Source organism: Thalassophryne amazonica, chromosome 15, assembly GCF_902500255.1.
Source record: "Thalassophryne amazonica chromosome 15, fThaAma1.1, whole genome shotgun sequence".
Taxonomy (NCBI): domain Eukaryota; kingdom Metazoa; phylum Chordata; class Actinopteri; order Batrachoidiformes; family Batrachoididae; genus Thalassophryne; species Thalassophryne amazonica.
The window spans coordinates 61,248,252-61,268,463 of record NC_047117.1 but is presented as its reverse complement, the minus strand read 5'-3'; the positions used below and the strand labels follow the sequence as shown (position 1 = coordinate 61,268,463).

Below are 20,212 nucleotides of genomic sequence, written 5' to 3'. Positions count from 1 at the left end.
ACCTACAGACTGTAAACATTAGCAGTCTAATAGCTGGCTGGAGTCACTGGTCCAAAACCGGTGAACGAGTCATCTATGTGGGTGAGTAAAACCAGCTGCTACAGGTCTGACTAGCATATGTGCTTTTCCACCACAGGGACTCGCAGAATTGGCTTATGATCTGGTTTAAAGGACATGGCACACGTTAACATCCCGGTTAGCAACACAACATCAAGTATTCATGTCTGTCAGCACACCTGCGGTAATAATTTGTGGTCGCTGATGGATTTTATTGCCAATTCCTGTTGGGCAAGTCAGCATATCCAGAGAATGTCTTACTCTGCATTTGCTGCCATTTCTCGGCCTGTGATATACATTTTAGCAAACAGAAACATCCCGATGGCTGACAGACCGAGTGAAATGAATGCTGTGATGTCCGATAACGAAGCTTCTGAGGGAGCTTCAGTAGGGTTTACTAAAATATTGCCCAACGTTTGGAGCCAGAGGTCCAGCAGTGGGCCCCTGCCGCTGACAGAGAATGTAGCTGTCGGGGATGATCATGTGGGAAATACAAAATGGTGAGAAATCACTGAATTAATTAACCCTGTTCAGGCTTTTCCTTTTATGTTTTGTTCTCCCAAGTAGAGATGGTAACTTTGTTAATTTTACCTTGCGAGAGTGTCGGATTTTGGATCTCTGTCAGATTTTGGATTTTGATGTGTGCGGAGTCTGTTGTCTACCGGAGCAGCACACAATTTTAAACCTGTTACAGCTCCCACTGTGACTACACGCAGAACTGTCAGCTGTTTTTCAGGCTGCCTGACCACACAGATGTATTTCTGATTTTTCACAATTATATTGACGACAACATGTACAAAGCTGAGCCTCTAGCAGACTGTTTAACAGGCTGCATTCATGATTAATGGACATACACGCGCACCAAGTCTTCTCACAGTGGACAGCAGCTGCTGCTTTTACCGTGACTGCACCAAAATTAACAGTTATCGCTTAAAAACGAGTAGTCATACACGACAGCACACTTGTGTAAACTTTGCAATTATTCTGCAGCTCTGTTCTTAACTTTAGCAGCTACATTCTGTTCAACAGCATGCTGGGACAGTTCCTCAAAGCTATGTAAATGCTGTTGGAAACACTCAAAAAATAAGTTCTCACTAGTACTTTGTTTTCGGCAGTCTCTGTATTTGCTTATTGTGAATGCCGTATACTTTGCACAAAGTGATCCTGGTGTATCAGATGGTCACCAACAGTCTACAACCCCTGGCAAAAATTATGGAATCACCGGCCTCGGAGGATGTTCATTCAGTTGTTTAATTTTGTAGAAAAAAAAAGCAGATCACAGACATGACACAAAACTAAAGTCATTTCAAATGGCAACTTTCTGGCTTTAAGAAACACTAAGAAATCAGGAAAAAAAAAAAAATTGTGGCAGTCAGTAGCGATTACTTTTTTAGACCAAGCAGAGGGGAAAAAAAAAAAATGGAATCACTCAATTCTGAGGAAAAAATTATGGAATCATGAAAAACAAAAGAACGCGCCAACACATCGCTAGTATTTTGCTGCACCACCTCTGGCTTTGATAACAGCTTGCAGTCTCTGAGGCATGGACTTAATGAGCGACAAACAGTACTCTTCATCAATCTGGCTCCAACTTTCTCTGATTGCTGTTGCCAGATCAGCTTTGCAGGTTGGAGCCTTGTCATGGACCATTTTCTTCAACTTCCAAAGATTTTCAATTGGATTAAGATCCGGACTGTTTGCAGGCCATGACATTGACCCTATGTCTTTTTACAAGGAATGTTTTCACAGTTTTTGCTCTATGGCAAGATGCATTATCATCTTGAAACATGATATCATCCCCAAACATCCTTTCAATTGATGGGATAAGAAAAGTGTCCAAAATATCAACATAAACTTGTGCATTTATTGATGATGTAATGACAGCCATCTCCCCAGTGCCTTTACCTGACATGCAGCCCCATATCAACAATGACTGGAAATTTACATGTTCTCTTCAGGCAGTCATCTTTATAAATCTCACTGGAACAGCACCAAACAAAAGTTCCAGCATCATGACCTTGCCCAATGCAGATTCGAGATTCATCACTGAATATGACTTTCATCCAGTCATCCACAGTCCACGATTGCTTTTCCTTAGCCCATTGTAACCTTGTTTTTTTCTGTTTAGATGTTAATGATGGCTTTCGTTTAGCTTTTCTGTATGTAAATCCCATTTCCTTTAGGCGATTTCCTCCCATTCGTTCCTCATTTGTTTTGTTGTGCATTTTCGATTTTTGAGACATATTGCTTTAAGTTTTCTGTCTTGACGCTTTGATGTCTTCCTTGGTCTACCAGTATGTTTGCCTTTAACAACCTTCCCATGTTTGTATTTGGTCCAGAGTTTAGACACAGCTGACTGAACAACCAACATCTTTTGCAACATTGCGTGATGATTGCCCTCTTAAGAGTTTGATAATCCTCTCCTTTGTTTCAATTGACATTTCTCGTGTTGAGCCATGATTCATGTCAGTCCACTTGGTGCAACAGCTCTCCAAGGTGTGATCACTCCTTTTAGATGCAGACTAACGATGCGATCCATTTGATGCAGGTGTTAGTTTTGGGGATGAAAATTTACAGGATGATTCCATATTTTTTTCCTCAGAATTGAGTGAGACCATATTTTTTTCCCTCTGCTTGGTCTAAAAAGTAACCGTTACTGACCTGCCAGTTGAAGTGGTGGAGTTGAAGAAATTGTCCATGACAAGGCTCCAACCTGCAAAGCTGATCTGGCAACAGCAATCAGAGAAAGTTGGAGCCAGATTGATGAAGAGTACTGTTTGTCACTCATTAAGTCCATGCCTCAGAGACTGCAAGCTGTTATAAAGCCAGAGGTGGTGCAGCAAAATACTAGTGATGTGTTGGAGCGTTCTTTGTTTTTCATGATTCCATAATTTTTTTCCTCAGAATTGAGTGATTCCATATTTTTTTTTCCCCTCTGCTTGGTCTAAAAAAAAAGTAATCACTACTGACTGCCTCAAGTTTTTTTCCTGATTTCTTATAGTGTTTCTTAAAGCCAGAAAGTTGCCATTTGAAATGACTTTAGTTTTGTGTCATGTCTGTGATCTGCTTTTTTTCCTACAAAATTAAACAACTGAATGAACATCCTCCGAAGCCGGTGATTCCATAATTTTTTGCCAGAGGTTGTAAATAAAAGTATGATTTCGGTGGGACATGTCCTTTAAGTGGGTACTATGGGAGTTCCATATTACCTGCTTAAACTCTCACCAAATGAGATTTTGCTGTTCCTGTCTCACGCTGTTGCTTTTAATGGATTCAAGTCTAAAAGCATTTGCATATTAAACAGTAGTGATTTGTCAGATAATGCCTGTAGTAAAAGCCTTTAGTCTCCACTGACGGTTGTTCCCAAACACAGTGTAGTATTGCTGAAGCTGTACATCATTTCAGGATCACTGTGATGTGCAATGGCAGCTGTTTAGAATGATCTCCCCACCCACATAATTATTTGTTACCTTGAATTTATTTTTTCATGTTAATAGGAGAAAGACTGCAGGGATGGTGGGAGAGGGGGTGTGTTTTTTTTTTTTTAACCCTTTGGGGCCGATGCCATCAGATATGATGGCTGAGACCAAGCTTTACTAAATTATAAACAACTTTAATGATATGAGATAGAAACTGTTTTTTTTTTTTTTTACTGAAGTTAACTCCGGACTTTTTGATCCACCATCGACCATCTCTGTACTCCTCATAGAAGCTGTGTGATGACGTGCAGAATGTGTGTCCCCGATCGGAATTGGTTCACTGTCACAGTTTTCCAAATCCAATCGTAGGGCAGATTTACCTCACGTGATAAACCAAAGGATTGTTTTCAGGACTGATATCTTACTAGTTGGCCCGTCTGAATAGCCCCCTAACTCCTCCAATGTGCCCTGCACCATTACACACAGCGAAAGTGAAAACAGATGGAGAGCCTTGCATGACAATCTCACATGCTCAAACAGAGTGTGTAACTATCAGGACTGCTCCATTAGTTTGCATTTGAATGTTACTGGATTACTCTGTGGCTCTCTCCCTCTGGCTTAAAGCACTGTTTCCATATCAATGGGGTGAGGGACAGGGGCCGCTCCTCAGACTGTAGGAGCCAAAGTGTGAAATGAAAGCTGCTTGCAGAGTCAGACAGAAGACTCCAAAACACAGTAGAAGTAGAAATATGTGATGTAACCTTTGTGTAATAGACAGAAATTGCTTTGAGATGAAGAGAAACAAAAACGCATAGACCATATTGTATATATTGCTCAAACTGTGCATTTGTGTTTATTGTACTGTCTTTCACACAAGACCTCAAATTACCTTTATAAAGTCTCAAAACAGTTGTTTATTATAGTTTGCTGTGTGTTTTGAATAAATGTGGGGAAAATTATTTTCCGCTTTACTTTTTCCTTTGTTATTTCTGATTGTAAACCTTTATTACACTTATAAAACACAACAAAAGCATATATATTATGAAAGAACAGGTTGTTCTGAAAAAAAGAGACATTAAACTTGATTGTGGGATGCAGGGAGAGCTGTTAACAGCAATAATAAAACATTTATACCAGGTGAGTGAACTGTCCAAAAAATGCCCTTGGACCCCAGAGGGTTAAATAAACAAAACAAGCATCAACATCTAGCCATCAAAAATTAAACTACCCAGAAAAGTTGCAGAGTTGCAGTTCCTTGCTTAAAGCTAGCTCCAAAAGTAAGCCTATTCCCATAGAAACCAATGTTAAGAGGGGCAACTTTAGAGCACAAAACAAACATGCTGACTGCCCATTACAAATAGTTTTGGTCTCTATAGTTAGTTTCCTCCTCAGGGGTCGAAATACATTTTTTAGCCTACTTGCACTGGTCCTAGTAACAAACAACAACAAAAAAATACTTGTGCCAAAAATAAATAAATAAAATAAAAAAGTTACCTGCACAACCAAAGTCACACGGGCCCACTTCGAGTTGCTTCTTCCTGTGGCGTCATGACGACGCAGGAATTTCTACGTCAGGTGCACGCAGCAAGGGGAAGAGGGGACGTGAGAATGCAGCCTGTGGGTCCTCTGCACAGAGAATCAGAGTGCACAGTTTGGCTGCAGCCAGACTGTGCACTCTGACTTCTCTTCTAGTTTATATTTGTTCTTGTGCTGAGCTGCAGGTCTGCGCTCTGAGTTCTGTTATAGTTTATCTTTCCTCCTGTGACCACGAGATTCGTGTGCGTGTGAATGAACTGTCTGTGAGTAAATGTGGCGATGTCCTGTCTCTGGCAATCAGTCTGTGAGCAGGACTTATGTCTTTTTTTTTTTTTTTTTTTTTTTTTTTAACATAGTGATAAGAGAGTTTGAGCAGAGAGCAAGTAACTAACAGACTGCAGCCAGACAGTTTTTTTTTCCCCCCACGTGCACGCGTGAACAAATCATCACAGCAACTCGCTCCGTGTGTGAGAGTCATAAAACGCAGGGAAGACAAAGACAACACACTGGAAATTGTTTTTTTTTTTTCTTATTTATTCCTTTATTGGTTCATTCTACTGGTGCTTATAATTGATAAAAATTGGATAAAGTTACTTGCACCAGTGCTAGTGAAGTATAAAATTACGTGCACCGCTCGAATAATACGTGCACAAACTAGCACATGCACGTACTATTTCGAGCCCTGCTCCTCCATGACAACTGTACAAGGGGTGATTTTTTTATTTAATAACCCATTAGTTTAAGAACTTTTAACCTATAGTTATGCATAATTAGAAGCAGCATTGCTAAGAGCGACAGGTAGTATGTGCTGCTGTTGCAGTCATACCTAGTTGCTGTGGAGGACAGTGTCAGACCCTGAGAGTTTTACGACAAGTATCTAACAATGTGGCTTGTTGTGAGGGTGTTTTTAGACCTACAGTTTGTCTGGCTCTGTTACAGGGGCCAAAAATGTAAGACTTTGCACTAGTTTTTCCCCTTTGCTTGGTTTGTTTGCTGAACAGTTTACTCAGATACATGTCCTATCCAAATATATACGCAACACTTTTGGTTTTGCTCCCATTTTGTATGAGATGAAACTCAAAGATCTAAAACTTTCCACATACACAATATCACCATTTCCCTCAAATATTGTTCACAAACCAGTCTAAATCTGTGATAGTGAGCACTTCTCCTTTGCTGAGATAATCCATCCCACCTCACAGGTTTTACTTATTTGTCAACCGGTTTAAAGTGCGTGTTTGAAATAAATCAAATACTTTCAGAAGTGTGCAGTTACTGAATGGAAACTGTTGACATCCTTGTACAATGCAACTCCAGCACGTGACCAAATGGCACATTCGAGTAGATTATTAAAAACCATTTGTGTGAAGGTCAGGCTAATAAGACCTGTGCTGGCAGGTCCAACAGTTATGTTAAAGATAAGCAAGTCTCCGCTTGCAGTTTTACCACATTCATACTGAAGGGAGCTGCAGACATGTGTTCCTCTCTACTCCTCAGCCACATCCTCCTCTCCTCCTGCTGCCTCCTACTAGATCTGCTTCCAGTAAATTACTACACAGATGGTGTGACCAGTAAAGGCTTTGCGTGACCTGGGAGACTTGCTGCGTTAGAACTGGATCAGGAGAATGTGTATTCTAATGTGCAAAAGAAATACACAGTTTTGAATAGAACAAAGGTTTAAAAGGCAGGAAGATCACAGTAAGTGTTAAAATAAGAATACGCAAGAGCTATAAAAAAAAGTTAGAAAGGAATGACAAACTGAAGATGGCAGTCACCACAAAAATAAGTCTCAAGAACTAAGAATGGAAAAGTAAATTCAAAAAATGCAAACCAAATATAGCTCAGCAAGTAACCCACAAAACATAAAAATAAGTAATTAAAAAACACACACGCTTCTGTTCACTGAATGTCAATCATGTACGAGTAATCATAATTAAAAACAAACCCACTAAAAATATCTAAAAAATAAAAATTTCTACTCAAATTTCATCTTGAGGACTGCATTTTCACATGCACAATATTCAAATTTAGAACAAGGTTTGCAACACTACCCATGTAACGTTTTTGTGGCAACCCCCAAATAACTGGTTTAAAGGCCAGAGAACAATCCTGTTTATCACCACTTACACATTAATATATGAGGCAACGCCACCAAATCGTGTCCCACATTTATTTTCTGACTGCTGCATATTTACATGGTGAAAACATTTCCAAATATTAATTACACAGGCATCACTGTACTTACTGTAGCTTAGCCACAGCTTCTGAAACAACAAACAAAAGGCACCACTGGTTGATAGCCCTGGAATAACTTGCTCAACTAGTTTGTATACTGATAACAGTTGAAGCATGGACAGACAGACCCTTTTGGAAAAATGGGGCAAATTCATGTGCCATGAAACTGTTCAGCCATGGACCACAAACTGGACCCGCTTGTGAGTTTACCCACATCTGGCCTGTACGGCATCTTGTTCTCTGGTCTCTGTTACTAATCTCCAACTCGAACACCAGAGAATTTGAGAAGGGTTGAGGAAGCCAACACAGTGCTCACATTGTTCAATTCTTTTTGGAAAGAAATACAAAAAACACAACTTTAACATAGATCAATTAGCCCATCTTTACAGCCCCTGGGACACCGTTCCATGAATTGCATCCATTACCATCAATCCATTAACATGGAATATTAAAAGTGATATCCATTATCTCACTCGAAAACCATACAAACAAGCCAAATCTGAGAATCCTACACAATTCGTACTGCACATGTCACAGATAAATTTTAGTCACCAGATTAGTGAAAGCAACACAGACACCCCCCCCCAACCACACACATCTAGGAAAGGTTCATCTCTGGTCCTACTAGGTTTTGGTATAGACAGGAGGCTGCTGCCGACCAGAAGTATTTCAAGTCAGACTTTGAAGTAAGGTTTTAGTGCTATTCTTGTTTCATTCCTCAGCCAACAAGACGGTCTGACAGGATCCTTGATATGAGCGGCATGGTTCTAAATCTGCCAGTCCAGTTACCAATGCCAGGGGAAGGCAACATGAATCATATTTCTCAAAAGATCTGCAAATAAAACTGTTCAGCCAGCTGACACCATGGAACTAAGCAGACTCAAAGTAAACAGGTCATTAAACTCAGTTTCACAAATACAGTGTTTGACTAAATTACAGACAAGCAGTGCACAGGAGACTGTTTAGCTACCAATAAACAAAAAAATTATCAGTAAGCATATGAGAGTCTTTGGGATTCATCTCTCCAATAACTGCACAAATGCCAGCAGCATTAAATAGTCAAGTTGAAGGGCTCGCGCATTTAGTGAAAGAAACTCAGTTTTGATTCAAAGCTCATTTGCATAACACACCTCCTTAGTAAGCGTCAAGTCCGTTTAAGACCGTACAGCTACAATTAGTTAATTATAGTTAATTTGTTAAGTGTCACAGCCGTTACAACGTAGAGAGCAGCTCAAGACAAAAGGCACCTTGACACTTGCACAAATCTGATCTGCGCACTAGCACGCAATCTGGCACGCCAATGAGAGAGAATGGTTTCATCAGCAAGTTCTGAGAGGAAATGAGTCATTGAAATTTTTATTTTATGTAGTGTGGTGTCAAGCGGGACAACAAATCGTGTGGCAGTGAGGGAATCAAATTCGTGCAAGTGTCAAGGTCCCTTAAGAGTGTATAGCTTATCTAAAGCAGGAGAGAATTGTGTTTATAAAGACAGGCATCACTGAAAGTTTAGTGGAATCCATCCAGAAAGAGCTCAGTTTTTCCATTCCATCTACTCCAATAAGGAGACAAGTCTTTTGTGCCATCAGGTCTCATTTTGACCCCTTTCCCAGGCAGTTTATCTACATGAGCTGTACCCTCTCTGGTTCTGCCCCTTTAGACTGTGCAGACAGAGCTGGTGCTGAACAAAATGGGTCACGTAATACTGTGTCTACTACAAACAGAGGGATGGAGCCACACTGGCAGCAAAGCAGGGGTTTGAAATACAGACCGTGCTGGAGGTGGAATTGCCTGCTGATGCATTTACACCTTTACGCCAAATAGTGGTACAATGCAGTTTAATGACCTCAATGAGGAAAAAGTCAAGTAAACCAGGAATATTTTGTAATAATTTTCCATATTCAATCGCTTGTGTGTTTGACTAGCCACTGGCCTGGTCAGATCGGGCTGCACTTAACGATTACTGCTGGTACTACTACATGGTGATTAATAGAGTGCAAGAGCCTAAAGCAATAGTACAGTCAGAACAAATCTGATCCGTCCACATTCCAGCGCCGCTTGCTTCCGTAGGACTCCTCGTGTCTGCACAGTGACAGCTGGCACTGTGCGTGTGTAACTGTGATGGAGGAGAGTGTGAGAGGGTCACAGGCCTGTGAATGAGGCCGTGTAAAAGGACCACACGAGTGACTAGATAATGTGCTGACATCAAGTCATTTGCATTCTTAAAACATAAAAGACCTGAATTTCACTTACTCAACACTTTCTGCATCTTCATTCCTTTCTACATTCCAGACACTTCTTACCTGTATTCATACCAAAACACAGCTTAAAGATTTTAACATCTGATAAAACAGGCCTCAAGTTTAAAAGCAAAAAAAAAACCCAAAACTTAAGTCTACTTAAGTTCTCATATTTGAAACATATATATTACAGCACCATTACATGTGGGAGTGAAGTCAAAATTCCCCCCTTTTCCCCTCCAAAAAAGCTTATGTTTCTGATGACACCCTCCACAGAGGCCAGGAGTGACCACCCACTTCAAGGGCTCTGGTTCCACAAAAAAAATCCCATTCATGCTCTCTATTGACCGTTCAGAAAATCCTTTTATAAAAAGTTTCTTGAGCCTTGAACCAAGCCTATCAGATATAAGATGAATCATGACCATAAAAAGATTTGAATTTAAAAAAAAAAAAAAAAAAAAGGAGAGAAAGGAAAAAGCTATAGGACTGTAACTAACTAACCAAAAGGAACTACTCATCCCATAATGCATTGCAAATAATGAGTTTTGGACTCATTTTGTAGTCTGATGTGTACAGTAAAATATAGCTGTATAATATAATAAATGTAGTTATCGTACAGTGCTTCATTCTCAACTGCAATCAGTTTGTGTTTTTCCCTCACAGCAGCAACAACCACCGGATTAGTCATGCACTCAACACATTTCTGTCAATGCCAAGCTGCATACCACTTCTTCTGTGGCAAATATGGTAGTTTAGTGAGCAGTAAATTACAACCATCCATGACAAAAGATCAACTAACAAACAAGTGAAAACAAAAATATAACAAAAGAGATATAAAGTCTGTAAACTCCAGTGCGGCAGAAGCATTTACAAGCACACTAAGTGCAATGTTCTGTAGGTTGAGCCACTGAGCTGCTCACTTCAGCAGCATTTCCCGTGACATATTAACAGAGTGCACCAGCTGCAAAAACAACTGGTTACCCTGCAGTTCACAGGATTTATAAAAAAAAACAAAAAAAAAAAACCCTGTTTTCAATTTAGGACTGTGGGTAGTGTAGTTTTTTCTGGTAACGTTGAAAAAAATACATTTGTTAAAAAAATAAAGTTTTTTGGAATGAAAGATGTGCGGAGGATTTCGCACGTCGGCATGAAAGCTCAGGACGCGCAGCAAAAAAAAAAAAAACACCTTCATCTTGGAAGTCTCACAGGACATGTTGTGGCATGTCCAGCTGTTACAATTTCTCGGATACTCACTCGACTGAAAGCCATCGAAAGCCGTCTGAAAACCCCCCCCCCCCCCCCCAAAAAAAAAAAAAAAGTTGTTTGGGGGAGCCGATTTCCACTCCTGTCTCTTGCCATGAATGGATAGCAGACTTTCTGGGTCTGCTGGAACCATTCTTGTGAGCTTAGGATTTTCTTTCACCAAAACATCAAATCTGGGTTTGCATCTCAAATGTACCTTCTGGCAAGTTATAGCTGAACTTTCAGGTCTTCTTTTTAATAAAATCCTTCTCTGTACCACTTCATCATGAAGCTGTATAACTGGGGATACAAAATGCAAAACATGCACTATGCACAATTTCTCCAATCTCAGCCACAGAAGCCTATAACATCTCTGGGTGTCTTGGTGGCTTTCCTCACTCTTCTTCTTGCGCAGTCACTCAGTTTTTGAGAACTGTCTACTCCACACAGATTTACCATATAGTGTCATACTGTTTGTATTTCTTCATAACTGATGTAAAGTTCAAGATATATTCAGTGAGTTGGAAATGTTCATGTATCCATCCCCTGACCTTCTGAAGAAAACTGGCAATTAAACTGATTACTTACAGGTATATACCAAAGGGGCCATTACTTATGCCCCCGTCATCTTGGCCTTTATATTTTGAATTAATTTATATCAAGTTGTAGATTTGCTTTGAGTTTAAGGAAGATAATTTTAGAAATTTTTATATTGAGAAGCCTGATTACTTTTTATATTTGAAATGGCATAAACAAATTAAATGTGTGAAATACTGAGGGCTGAATACTTTTGCAAGACACTGCATATATATTTGGGGGGAATAACATAGCTGACTGAATTTCTTCAGATGCTTGCACCTAAGGTGTCAATTTTTAATAACAAATTGTTAGTATTATGGTGGGTCATTTTGAGTTCAGTACGTATCTATCTCCAGACTGCCCCTTACCAACTTAAAAGTTGTTAAATTTTTGCAACCAAAGCATTTGTCAAAGCAGACTGTGGAACTCGGGGACTTTATTCCTAACAACTGTTTAACAGAACTAGGGTTATATTTATATAAATAAATGTGCTTTGACTATAAAAGCTGTATAAGGGTGATCCTTAGACTACGGGCATTTATCCTTTTTCATATTTATGAAAAACAGAAAAAGGGGAAATTTCACACTTTTATACTTTGTATGTTTACAATGAAAATGTATTAAGAATTTGTTCTAGTAGTCTGTGATGACTGTTTCACCTTTTTTCAGCATCATTATATGCAAATATTGCCATTTTGTACTTGTCCCACATCCAGACTTTTGATCTTCAATGATAAAAATGAATGGTAAGAAACGTTTTTTTTTCTAATGTTTTAAAATATCTCTGAATAAAATATCAGTAAAATAATCAAATAATAATGTGTTTCACATGTCATACAACTGTGTGATTTTTTTTAAACAAAGTAGTTGTCCCACACTATTGCCATAATTTCCCCACAACACTGTAATGTCCCTTTAAACAGTTTGTATGAAAGATTGTTTGGGTATTTCTGTGGAGATAAACAGTGACATCAGAGCACATGTATAGCACCAAATCACAACAAACAGTTGTCTCAAGGCGCTTTATATTGTAAGGCAATGGTGTGGTGGAAATACATTTACAAGGCCAATAGGCCCGTATCACCCATAAATGCAGTCCATTCCATAAAAACCCTCACGATTGCGCTAAAGTTGAAAGACCCTGAACGGTTCGCCCATGTTTAAGCTCTTGCAATTTCCTCATCATTTCTAACAAAGACATCAAATCCCAAACTTTATTGAAATTGTAGCATTGGCTTACAGTTAATTTTTTCCCCATGTTTGTGTTGGTTTCAGGATCTTGTGTAAAATTCCTCAGGGTAAATATCTTAGATGATGTTTTTGGGCCTTGAAGAACCATCCAGCTGCAAAGCTACAAACTACCTGCTGCAGCTGCTGTCATCTCAGCAGTGACATAAACCACCCCTCCGGTCCAGGTACGTATGAGTCTCTGCGACAGCAGACAACAACCTGACATCTGCACACACGCTGCTGCTGACCCGCCAGTTCCTTTTGGAGAGTGGATGGGACTCGCGTTTCCCATCCGATACCTGTGAGCCAGTTTTGGGTTCAGAAAAGGTTTAATAATTTAGAACTGAATTGTTGAGCATTTACAAGCTGTTAAAATATGGAACCTAAACCAGCTCCATCTTTGATTTTAAAAAGTCTGTTCCAGTTTCATTGCTTTGTGTTCTGCTGTGTTTTGCAAATTTTATACAGATTTACATGTTTGGTGCACAATTTTAAAGACTGTTGTACTGTTAAGAATGTTCTCAGGCATATAAAAATGTTTATAACATGAAACATTGCATTGTAATAATTACACCATTGCCGATTTTCATCCTTCATATGTTTAAAGAAAATAAGGAATATTTTAATTCGGAAGCTGCTGTAATGCGCTCTTCAGCAGAGAAACACTATTTCTGTTTCTGTCACTTTGTATAAATTACTATGCCAGTGGCAGACTGGGTCATATCGGTGAGTCTAAACAACACATGAAAGTTTCATATTTTTGCATTATGAGGTTATAATTCATTCAACTAATTATCAGTGCTCGTGGCTCAACATAAAGGCAATTTTCTTCCAGAGAAAAACCTTAACATTTACAACCAACTCTATTCAGCTGTGTTTTCATAAAAACTAAAGCTACGGTGCTAAATGTCTACTGTACAAATTAAGTTTACTTCATTACAGTGAGAACTTTACACTGAAAACATTACAGATGTCCAAGGAAACAAGCTAAAGATCCAGCAGTGTAAAAATGCAGTGAGCATTAACGTGTCCTGCTAACATAAAAACAATAACACCCGTGCTGGAACTGCTTTTAACAGACTTTGGTGAGACATGCGACAAACTAGTGAGTAAAGGGAAATTTCTGTCCTGGATTCACCAGTGAGAAAAGGCAACATATGACTTAAAGCACTTGATGAGAAGACTCAGTTTCACATTTAATTTGCTAACATAAAAAAAAAAAAAAAAAAAAATACAGTTCTGCATGAAACAGTGGAAGATAAGAAAGGTGGAAATAAATAAACTGGCAAAAACTGAAGAAGCAGTAATAAAATTGGCTTCATCTTTTGAGAGGCTTACTGACAAGTTTGAGGAACATTTAAAAAAAATTTGACAAAAAAAAAATAAACAGCAGCAACAGACTGACAACACAACCAAGGACGTATAATGCACATACCACTGTTCACAGCTGTTTCTACACACCACCACCTGGGAATTATCTGATGACATGTATTTACAGTACTCTCCCTTTAAACAATCATGCCATCTTTAGTTTCATCCTCACTCGTGTTACAAGTTCCAAATTTCGTGTTCTCAAGTTCCAGTCTGTTTGCTGGACATAGTCTGTAGCAAAGGCTTTGTGACATTTTAGCCTGCCTAGATACAAACGGTCAAGTGTTTTTTTTTTTTGTTTTATTAATTTGAGGGGGGTACATTTACACCAAACTAAAGCACTGGCTGTGAAGTGTTGGTTTATTCAAATAATACAAAAAGTAGATACAGAACAGTGTTTGTCTTCAAGATTAATGAGCATACTTTTGTCTTCGTGGGAGGAGAATAATAGAGCCTCAAGAAAAAAAGCAAGCTTTCCATCTATACTCTGTTCAGGAAACACGGCTGTAACCCTCAACACTATCCCTTTAGCTGTGCTAAACAACTTTAAAGGGCGTCATTCTAATTACATGACAAGTGACACCTGTTGTTTTAAACAGGGTTAAACTTTTATAGATTTCTGCAATAGCCAAACTATTTCAACAGACATCCCATACCTCTATCACATCAACTTCTATCCCAAATTTGTCAGCTCTTTAAAAATAGTGATTCCGAATAATTTGTCAAGTAAACTCAAAGATTAATCGTCAAGCCAGTGTTTCAGAAAATTCTTAAAATTCTTATCAAAGTGCATGTTTCAGAAGTTCAGTGAAATTCAGTGTTGCTCTTGAGTAGCAACACATCTCCAGTGTCAAAAATCAGACTATCATTTTAAAAAGAATTATGGCTTCACAGTGTTTAAAATAAAGAAGGGTTCCGCTACAGGGTCAGTTTAAGCTTGGGTTGTGGCTGTTTGGCACAGTCCGTAACCTTTTGTCCATGCACGTGATAGTCCACGGCAGGCATTTGGCATCAGAAAAGCATCCAGTTTCACCCCTGTTCATCAGCTGCAGTGAGCATCATGGGCAATCATTAGCGTGGGCTAAAGGACTGAAGTGTAATATCTCCACCAGTCACGCTGAGTGTTTCCAACAGTGTAAGGTGTCAAAGACGAGGTAAGAGAGGTTGCAGAGTTAACATGTGGTGTCTGTCAGTTTTTTGTGTCACAGAGATCACGGGTTCACTCTGCAGCAAGCAAGAGTTTCGTGCCTTTACCCGAGCCAAAACACACGCACACAAATGTAGGATCTTAATTGCAACTTTAACATCTACGTATACCTACCCATTTGATTTGCAGCGTCCACAAATAAACAGCAGGTTTACTGCAGCACCAGAGCAAACAGCATGTTTCATGTGCTCATTTGAACAGTGCAGTTAGAAGTCATCCAGGTCTGCAGCACCACAGGTTCCATCTGGCACTTATCAAAGGACATTTTACTCTCAGTTCGCTTACTGTCATTTTCATCCAAGCATTCTGAAACATAACCTTTTTGTTTAGCTATACCTAGAAGGTGCACAACAGAACTACTCAATGTGCATTTTGCTCAACTCTGGTGCATTTATCTGAAATCCTGAAAGACACCCATGACCTCAGTTCACTGAAAACTAATCTGTATTGATTTCAGCCCATAGAAAGCACGCCTTGGAGTCCAAAAAAAAAAAAAAAAAAAAAAAAGCTAGTAGTTACTCAAGGCCTCCTGAATGCTCTGCTCAACTTTGACAGTTTGGTTTGTTGGCAGGAAATCCCTTTGAATAAGTAGTTCAGAAAGGAGAACATAATCAAACAGGTGACTATTAAATTTACAAATATTCTCCACACCCCGACGCAATGTCAAAGGTGAATCGAACACCGAGACGTGACCAAAGATATGTTCATGACAATTACAAAAAAAAAAAAAAAATCAAAAAGGTAACATCCTTTTGCAAAGCCAGGCTCAGATCCAGAGTCTGTACCACAACATCTGGCAGACCAACCAATGGGATCTTAGACTACGGGCACTTATGTCCTTTGATCATATTGTATGAAAAACGAAAAAAGGGGAAATTTCACACTTTTATAGTTATCTTTACAATGAAAATGTGTTAAGAATTTGTTTCTAGTAGTCTGTGATGACTGTTTCACCTTTTTCTCAGCATCATTATATGCAAATATTGCCGTTTTGTGCTTGTCCCACACCCAGACTTTGATCTTCAATGAATGGTAAAGAAACGTTTTTTTCTAATGTTTTAAAATATCTCTGAATAAAATATCAGTAAAATAATCAAAACATAATTGGGGTTTCAATGTCATACAACTGTTGTGATTTTTTAAAACAAAATGTAGTTGTCCCACACTATTGCCGTAATTTCACCACACACTGTAATGTCCCTTTAAACAGTTTGAATGAAAGATTGTTTGGGTAGTTTCTATGGAGATAAACTGACATCAGAGCACATGTATATAGCGCCAAATCACAACAAACAGTTGCCCCAAGGTGCTTTATATTGTAAGGCAATGGGTGGTGGAAATTACATTTACAAGGCCAATAGTGCCCTAGTTAAAGAATCACCCCAATACTCAAATTTCCAGAACCAATACTGAAACTCATTTTCCCCCATACATTGACAGTTTGAGGTAGCCTGGAGCAAAACATTAGATTCTGGAAGAAAGACTTCAAGTGTGAAGTTGACCATTCTAATCTTTAAGCAGATATGCACCCATTAGGTTACACTTATACTTAATATACGAAGGAATCTTGTGCTTATTTCACATTTGTATTTACAGCTCCCTGCAGAAACAGACATACGAGGTCTATTAAAAAGTATCCGACCTTATTTAAAAAAAAAAAAAAAAAGACATGGATTTGAATCATGTGCTTGCGTGAGCCACCTTGAACCTTCATGCGCATGCGTGATTTTTTTCACACCTGTTGTTGCGTCATTCGCCTGTGAGCAGGCTTTGAGTGAGGAGTGGTCCAGCCCTCTCGGTGGATTTTCATTGTCAGGGAAATGGCTGAGAGACTGCCGCTTTGCTTGATCCATTTTTTTTTTTTTTTTTTTTTTTTTTTTTTAGAAACTGAGGCACATCCATGCGAACACCATTCGAGAAATTCAGGTGGTTTTTGGTGAAAATTTTATGGGCTTCAAAGACATTAAGGGATGTTACTGTCCCTTTAAGGACGGCCCACAGCAGCTGTGGGGCGCGCTGCGCTCCAGCTGCCATCTACAGGCTGAGCGACCATTTCATTCTAAACGGATCGCGGCGTTGCTTTGCACGGAATTCCTCTGCACGTCGTCTCAATTTGCCAAAAAAGTGCTGATTCCATCTTTTCACGGATAAAACACAGCGTCCAGTTTGGAAATGAACGGCACATTCCACTTGTAACGAGGAGTTTGTCATGGAAAGAGGAAAGGACGCTTCGCGCGCACGACGTCAAGCGAGACAAAGAACACCTCCGTTTCAGAGTGCCAGAAGGACAACTGGGACATGTACAGCTCCACAATTTCTCCGATACTCACTCGACTGGTAAGCACTGAAAGGCATGTAGTGGGTGCCGCGACACGCAAAGCAACGCCATGATGAAGCATCACAGAACATGTTCTGGCATGTCCAGGCTCGTCCATAATTTCTTGGATAATCACTCCTGAAAAACCACCGACAGCTGAACGCCATCTCAAAGCCGTCCTGTGAGACCAAAATGGAGGTGGTTTTGTGTCGGTCCAGCAGCGAATCCATCGTGACGTGCGAAGCCTCCGCTCGTCTTTCCATGACAAATCTCTTGTTAAAAGTGAAATCTGCAGGAAAATAGTTGATGTCCAGCTCTTGTGATAACCAGAGAATTGCACACGATGGTCACGGACCCACAGAGCGATCAGTTTAGAAATGAAATGGTCGATCAGCCTGTCGGTGGCAGCTGGAGCGCGGCGCGCCCCACAGCTGCTGTGGGCCGTCCTTAAAGGGACAGTAACATCCCTTAATGTCTTTGAAGCCCATAAAATTTTCACCAAAAACCACCTGAATTTCTCGAATGGTGTCATGGATGTGCCTCAGTTTCTAAAAAAAAATTTGATCAAGCAAAGCGGCAGTCTCAGCCATTTCCCTGACAATGAAAATCCGCCAGAGGGCTGGACCACTCCTCACAGGCGAGTGACGCAACCGACAGGCGTGAGAAAAAAAAAAAAAAAAAATCGTGCATGAAGGTTCAGGTTGGCTCACGCAAGCACACGTGATTCAAATCCATGTTTTTTTTGTTTGTTTTTTTAAATAGGTCGTACTTTTCTAACAGACCTCGTACACCCCAAAGTCATCGACCACCGGTGGGTGGTTGTGGGACGTCACTCAGTGATGAGTCTCCAGCTCGACCACGGTCCACTCCCCCTGAGGGGAGCTTCCAGTGGCCTCTGGGGAGAAACTGCTAACAGAGGTGACTGTGGCAGAGGGGTGAGAGGAGGCAGTTAGCCACACTGCTCTCCAGAGGGCTTAAGGTGCCTCCTCCACCTCCTGGGAGCAGCAGCAAGGAAGCACCATCTCCATTCAGAAGCAGGGTCGAGTGATCAGTTGCTGGACTATGTCCACTTTCTCACCCCAGTCCAGGTCCAGAGGCGGCGGTCGCGCTGAAGAATCAGGAGTGCAACAAGAGGCATCACCTCCTCAGAGGAGTGTTGAGGGCAGCTCTGGGTTGCCGGGGAGGAGTCTTGATATTTGTCATTCTCCACCACTGTTTCTTATGGGGTGAGCTCCTCTACTCTCTCCACTTCACCTTCAGCCTCATCTTCACTGTTCTCAAGCTTCATAGATGGTGCACAGTCCAGAGGATGGAGACAGCAGGACAGTCTGACCTTTGGCCTGCTGCAGCTCCTTCCCTTTGCTCTCCATCACATCCCCCTGATCCTGCCTTTGCCACTCATTCCTCTTTATCTCTTCTTCTGCTTCATCTTCTTCTTCCTGCTCCTCTTCTTCCCTCCGCTTCCTCTCCTGCTCCACCTCTTCCAGGGGTTTGTTTCTGTGTTCTCGCCGTTGTTGTAGTTCCTGCAGTGCCTCTGGTGTTGTTCCAGCCTGCGCGTTGGGGGCTTTGTGCCTGCTGCCCATGACTCCTGGATGGGAGGTCAGCACCAGTCAGCCCAGCAGTATTGGGAGGTTTGACGATATCGCAGTAGGTTCTGACGTATGCAGGGTGTTCACGGGAGTGGAGGTACGGAAGTGCAGTGAAGCCTGTGAGTGAGAGTAAGTGGGAAGGAAGATTACAGCAGTGACGTTTTACTTAAAAAACACACACACAAAGGAAAAGTTACAGGCAGCAGGACAGTGAGAGCAGTGCAGAAAATCAAAGCAGACAAGTGTGACAGAAACACTGTAAAGCCAAGCCCAAAGGTCTGCAAGTAGCCTGAAGCAAACATTAGTAGTTTTGTGACAAGAAGAGAACCAGTAGCTACTGAAATACTTTGAGATGTGAAATAATGAAGAATACGTAAGACTACAACCAGGTGAGGTGACTGGGGTGGTGGTTTTGGCAAAGTTGGGAAATTTGAGCAGAGAGCAATTGTGTATTTTTAAAGCAGTTTTACAAATGTGTAACAACTGAAACACCCAGAAAATAAAGATTGAATGTGGGGGGGGGGGGGCAAGGCAACAAACCTCCTGTATATGCAATTAATGACTATGGTGAGAGAGAAAAAAAATTTTTTTTACTGCAAACTGAGACCTGTAAATGGAATAGTTTTCTTTTCTGAAAGTTTACCAGTGATACATGCAAGAGCTCCATGCACTTAGTCCCCAGCATCACAAGTCAAATAGGTTTCATGTTAAACTAAATGGCACCTACAAGTTGTCAAGCAACACCTTTTTACCCTGAACACGCCAGGCTACAGTAATGAGATGATCAATGCACCACATGGACATGCATAAGCTTGTATAAGTCAAGGGCTGCAAAATTGTGTAGCAGGAATGCTTAAAAAAGGCAACAGAAAAGAGCAAAAGAGGGCAACACACCCCAGTGAACGCCAGAGATTTAATGTAGGAGCAGGAAGAGGTGGAGGAGGTCAGGCTCTTCGGGTAGGACGCATGGCGACGTTGAAGTTTGATCATTTGATGAAGAATTTAGTAGAGTTGAATCTTGTCTTTTGTTTTTTCCTCTTGTCTGGACTAGTTCATGGATGTTGACAGACGTCTTCTGTCACTAGTGTGAATGAGCTCTGTTTTGTCCAGAGGCACAGGCCAAACATGACTGAAGCGTTATGATTTACTGATCCATTGTTGGCAACATTGATGAGTGAGAGGTGTATATAGTA

At 40.5% G+C, this 20,212-nt stretch overlaps 1 protein-coding gene across 4 annotated transcripts in view; it reads right to left on the bottom strand.

Annotated features, from left to right (window-relative positions):
• Positions 1-20,212, bottom strand: part of LOC117527124 (proteoglycan 4-like) — an 86,460-nt gene that overhangs the window by 8,754 nt on the left and 57,494 nt on the right. The gene's annotated exons all lie outside the window — the stretch shown is intronic.